At 43.2% G+C, this 5,457-nt stretch overlaps 1 pseudogene; it reads left to right on the top strand.

Annotated features, from left to right (window-relative positions):
• The first annotated feature begins 1,673 nt into the window (after positions 1–1,673).
• On the top strand, positions 1,674–3,499 carry LOC123384085 (annotated as a pseudogene).
• Positions 3,500–5,457: the final 1,958 nt, after the last annotated feature.

Here is a 5,457-nt window from a genome sequence, read left to right as displayed (position 1 = left end):
CTTTCAGTAGATTTAATCATCAATTGAAAAATACATCCAGCAAGTCTTGCTATTTCCCACTAGCCTATATATGTGCATGTTGTCATAACATATATTCATTTTAGTTTATCTTTTATCTTTTGATCCCTTTCCAGGTTTCACCAATCCACTCAACCTGGTAACCATCAACCTGTTCTCTGTAACTGTGAGCTTGTGTTGTTTTTTATTTTTTAGATTCCGTATATAAGGGAGATGGTAGAGTACTTGTTTTTCTCTGTCTGACTTATTTCACTGAGCATAATTCCCTTGACATCCATCCATGCTGTTGCAAATGGCAAGATTTGTTTTTTTTTTTTAATGGATGACTAATATCCAATTGTGTATACATGTCATGGTTTCTCGGTCCATTTATCCATCAGTGGACACTTAGATTGTTTCCATATCCTGGCTATTGTAGGTAATGCTGGAATAAACATGGGAATGCAGATAACTTTTCCAGTTAGTGTTTTTTCCTTGGGATAAATACCCAGAAGTGGCATTACTGAATCATATGATCGTTTTTTAAAAAAAGTTTTTAATAAAATACTTAATACTTATGTACTTTTGAATCAGAGAGAGACAGAGCTAGAGCAGGGGTTTGGTAGAGAAAGAGAGAGACACAGAATCCCAAGCAGGCACCAGGCTCTGAGATGTCAGCACAGAACCTGATTTGGTGCTCGAACTCATGAATTGTGATATCATGACCTGAGGTGAAGTTGGATGCTCAACTGACTGAGCCACGCAGGAGCCCCTCATTTTTTTTTAGAGAGAGATAGAAAGGGAGAGGGACAGAGGGAGAGAGATTAAGAGAGAGAGGGAGAGAGCAAGAATCTTAAGCAGACTCCATGCTCAGCGTGTAGCCTATGTGGGACTCAATCGCACGACTCTGGGATCATGACCAGAGCGAATATCAAGAGTCCAACACTCAATCAATTGAGCCACCCAGGCGTTATTTTTCTTTCATTTTTTTTTTTTTTTAGTATCAAAGGATTTTATAATAACTTTGGAGAAATGTCAGTAATTTATGACTATAATTCTGTAATGTCTTATTTTAGAATATAAAAAACTTCACTGGATTCTAAGCTAAGCTTTTAAGCTTTAAAGTTAAATTATATTGTTCTCTCTCCTGTTGCAACCTGACAGGATGGTTGCACACACGAAATAGAAAAAGACACTTGGTCTTTCCACACAGGCATCCCTTTTGTACCCTACAAGGATGAGTTGGCTTGTGTAACCTGCCTAGCTGGCTTCTTAATGGGAGAAGAAAAGTTCCATTCTGAATATAAATGGGGGAGGGGAGTCTCCTCCTGAGATGCCCCAAAGTCAGATTTTGTGTTACTTGCTGCATTTCTCTTATGAGGAATAGCTACCAGCAGCAGCAGCAGCAGCTCAGAATTCTCTTTGTAAACTACAATATTTTGTTTCCTCTTCTATGGGCTACTTAGCTACAAAAAGTAAGAGTAAGAAGCTCCAGGAAATCCTGGAAAGTACTTGGGCATTTACCAAGGATTGCAAGAGAACTTCAGGCTTTCTATACACTTCGAATAGGCTTCTCTAGAAGGGCCTTCTATATAGTTCCTGGGAGTGCAGCAGTACTTATGGGAGGGGACCCTGGGGCAACAGAGGAGGGGCGTGTGTGAGAGGAAATGGGGGGGCTGTGTAGAGGAAGCAGCAGGATTACCTCCTAATGCTGTGGATTTTGTTTCCTGATATCCCAGGGCTTAGAAACCAAGATGGCAGAGATTCACAGTTGAGACTTCTCTTAGTGGGTAAGATCGGAGCAGGGAAAAGTGCCATGGGCAACAGCACCCTTGGAGAGAAAGTGTTTCCTTCTAGCATTGCCACAACATCTGCCACCAAGACCTGTAAGAAAGGGAGCAGCAGGTGGCAGGTAAGAGAAATTGTGTCATGGATACACCAGGCATTTTTGACACTGAGGCACAGGATGCTGACACCTGCAAAGAGTTTACTCGCTACATCTTCCTGACCTCCCCAGGACCTCACACCCTGCCCCTGATGGGACAGCTGGTCCCGTACATGCAGGAAGAGCTAAGGCCATGGAGAAGATCCAGTAAATTTTGGACTCAGAGCTAGGAGATACATGATTCTCTTTTTCACCCGGAAAGATGACTTGGATGGCATCAATCTCCATGATTACTTAGAGGAAGCACCCGAAGGCATCCGAGGGCTCGAGGGGTAGTTCCGTGATCGCTACTGCGTGTACAAGAATGGTTCGACAGGAGCTGAGCAGGAGGCCCAGAGAAGCCAACTGCTGGCCCTGGTCTAGCGCATTGTGGCCTAGAATGAAGGACGATGCTACACTAAGAAGATGTACCAAAAGGCCAAAGAGGAGATTCAGAAACAAATCCAAGAGACGCAAGAATTTTATGGAGCACAGCTAGAGAGACATAGAGTGCAGGTAAGAGAGGAGTTTGAAGAAAAAATCAGGAAGCTGGAGGATAAACTGGAGCGGCAGAAATGAAAGGAACAAATGGAGAGAGAATTGGCAGGGAAAGAGGCTTTCTATGCCCTAAAGCAGCAGAACGCCAGATATGAAGGTGAGACTCATTGCAGGAACCTTGAATTGATCATGGAAGCACTGCAGATAGTTTTTCCTGTTTTCTCTCACCTGTTTATGTAAGATTTACCTGAATGAAAAGATCTCCCTATTTCCTGCATATTTCCCGCTGGCCCTGCCCACTATCTGCCACCCCCCCACCCAGCCCCCGCACCCCTGAACTCATTCACCAACCTTGGAGCACTCTCGCTTCTGTCTCTCAGACTCTCAGGACTAAGGGGTATAATCAGACTCACTGTTGGAGATTGGTAGATGCTTTATTGACTTAACAGGGGAGGGAAGAATTCTCAATTTGTGGAACTCCAGAGTAGAAGGTATAAAGGTGACCCCAAACTTTGTCTATTTATCCCGAGAAAAATCTAGTTTGTTTCTCGATTGGTGGATCTTCTCCCTCTGTTGCTTCTACTCATTTATTTTTCCTTTAGGACACAGTGATCACCTTCCCCCTATGATTTGTTAGAAAGATTTGTTCTTCGTGTTGGGTAATCTATCGGTGGAGACGTTTATAGAATTCTTTCCAGATGAATGGAAATTTATGTAGTAACAGTTTTACAGAAGGATTCAAATTGTTCCTTATCAGCTGCCTGCTGAAGGACAAAGAGGTGTTTGGAAAATAGACCTCTCAGAACTCAACTAAGTGAAATGCCAGAAAGAGCAGTTGAAAGACGGAGATTCAACACAGAAGAGAACAACTGTTTGCTGTATTCAGATGTATGTATAGCAACTCTTTAACTGATCTCAATGCAATATATTTGCTGAATAACCAGTTCTCTTCTTTTCATGTGAAACTAACTGTTGCCACTTCACCTCCATCACCTCAGACCTTCATTACTTACACCCCCTCCCAGTTGAATTGTTTGCTTGTTATTAAAATAAAAATGTTCTCTTCTCTCATATTTCTATAAAATTGCAGTCCACTCTTTGTTGGAAAATACCTTTACTATTTTTTATTACTTAATTTAAAATTAGTTAATTATTTATTTTGAGAGAAAGAGAGAGAGAGCATGAACAGGGGAGAGGCAGAGAGTGAAAGAATCCCAAGCAGACTCCACACATCAGAGCAGAACCCGATGCAGGGTTCAAACCTATGAACTGTGAGATCATGACCTGAGCCGAAACCAAGAGTCAGATGCTCAATGGACTGAGCCACTCAGGTGACCCCCTTTGTTATTTCTTCTAAGAACACGAATTTTACTTTTTGGTAAAAGTTCAAGATGATTTTGGAGCTAGTTTTGGTTTACTCTCAGCACATCTATCCTCCTTTTCCTTGGAAATTCCCAGCCACATACTCAACCCCGCTGCCAGTTAAACACTACCTTTTCCTTGGATTCATTAATTATTCACTGACAGATATTATGTGTAACGAAGGCTTCAGAGACCTTTCTGGTTTTCCTGGAGCAAAAATTGTCTTTAATATATGTATAACAATAAAAGGTGTCTCTACCCCTTTTCTACTTTTCTCCTGGGTACTTCTCACATTATCCATCCTAAGGTTTCCCAAAGTACATTTCCATGTTCTACCAATAAATCCCGGTATAGACTGAACTTTTGATTAATCTCAAGCATTAGAGAAGCACAACACAAAGAAGCTCACAATCCTTTTAGAAATAGTCACTTGAGAGAAGGGGCCAAGATGGCAGAGTTTTGGAAGTTTTCTGCTTGTCTCATCCCTGAATTTCAGCTAGATCAGCACCAAAGCATTTTTAACACCTAGAAAATGTATCTGAGGATTAACACAACAATCTTCATAACTTGAGCCACAGAACTTCACAGGTATGCAGCATGGAGAGGTGAACTGGTGGAGAGAGAAGGCTCAGTTGTTAGGGAACTATTTTTGCTTGTGGAAAGAGGATTGAGACAGGGGGGAGAGTACAGGAAAAAAATTCTTCCTGAAAGCAGCTGGAGAGAAAGAGAAAGAGTGGAAACACACATAAGGGACTGAACAAGAAAGAGAGAAAGGAGAAAGAAGAAACTTCAATGCCACTCTATAACCAGGGGAGCACAGAGTTGGAAATTATACAGCTCAATGCCTGGTGGTGTTCTGGTGGGAAGGGCAAATCCCCAGGAATAGACAGCAATGTCCAAGGGTGAGGGTTCTCTGGCCACATGGGGAGAGGTGGTTCCCCAGTTAAGAGGACATTTGGTAGAGGCTATGCAGCTTCCCCACAGGCAAAGGTCCCAGCAGACCCTAGAGAACAGCCATTTGTTGGTGTTGAGCAAGGGTGTTAGGAGGCAGTGACACCTGATGCCAGATGTGTGGTGTGACTTACCATAATCTCTTAGATGCTGCTGCTACAAGATTGCGTGAATTATTTCTGGGAATGTTGGCACCTGGCCATAGTCTCTGGGCTTCAGGAGCAACATGGTCATGCGAATTTTCCTGGGGGCAAGGGCGGCCAGCAACCAAGCAAGTCTTGGCAAGACACTCTCTGAGGGGTTCAGAGTGGGTCCAAGCCACAGGGCCCTCAGAAATGAGGGGTTTGGAATCACAGCCTCATCTGAGATAAAATTCAGAAGGGAGGTACCACCTGGCAGGCTGATGACTTGGTTCTGGATGGTGTAGAGGCAGGGAGTGGACAGAAGCCAGGGACAAAGGAGGGGTGCATGATTGCCAGTCAGTGAGAGCACAGAGTTCTGATGCTAGAGACTGGGTAGGTAGGTGATACCATTTACACCTCTCCCACCCATGTGCATTCATGGATACAGGCACCACAGTGATCTACACCAGTAATCTAAGCAGTGCCATCTAGTGTAAACGGAGCCATCACAACAAGCCCTATCCAACTGTGCCAACCAAGCTCTAGAGGAACATGAGTCTCTCCACCACCTTAGTTTGCAGACTATAGGTTTCTCCATAGTTT

This window comes from Felis catus, chromosome A2 (assembly GCF_018350175.1).
Source record: "Felis catus isolate Fca126 chromosome A2, F.catus_Fca126_mat1.0, whole genome shotgun sequence".
Lineage (NCBI taxonomy): Eukaryota > Metazoa > Chordata > Mammalia > Carnivora > Felidae > Felis > Felis catus.
Note: the sequence above shows the minus strand (reverse complement) of the source record. Positions and strands in the feature narration are given on the sequence as shown.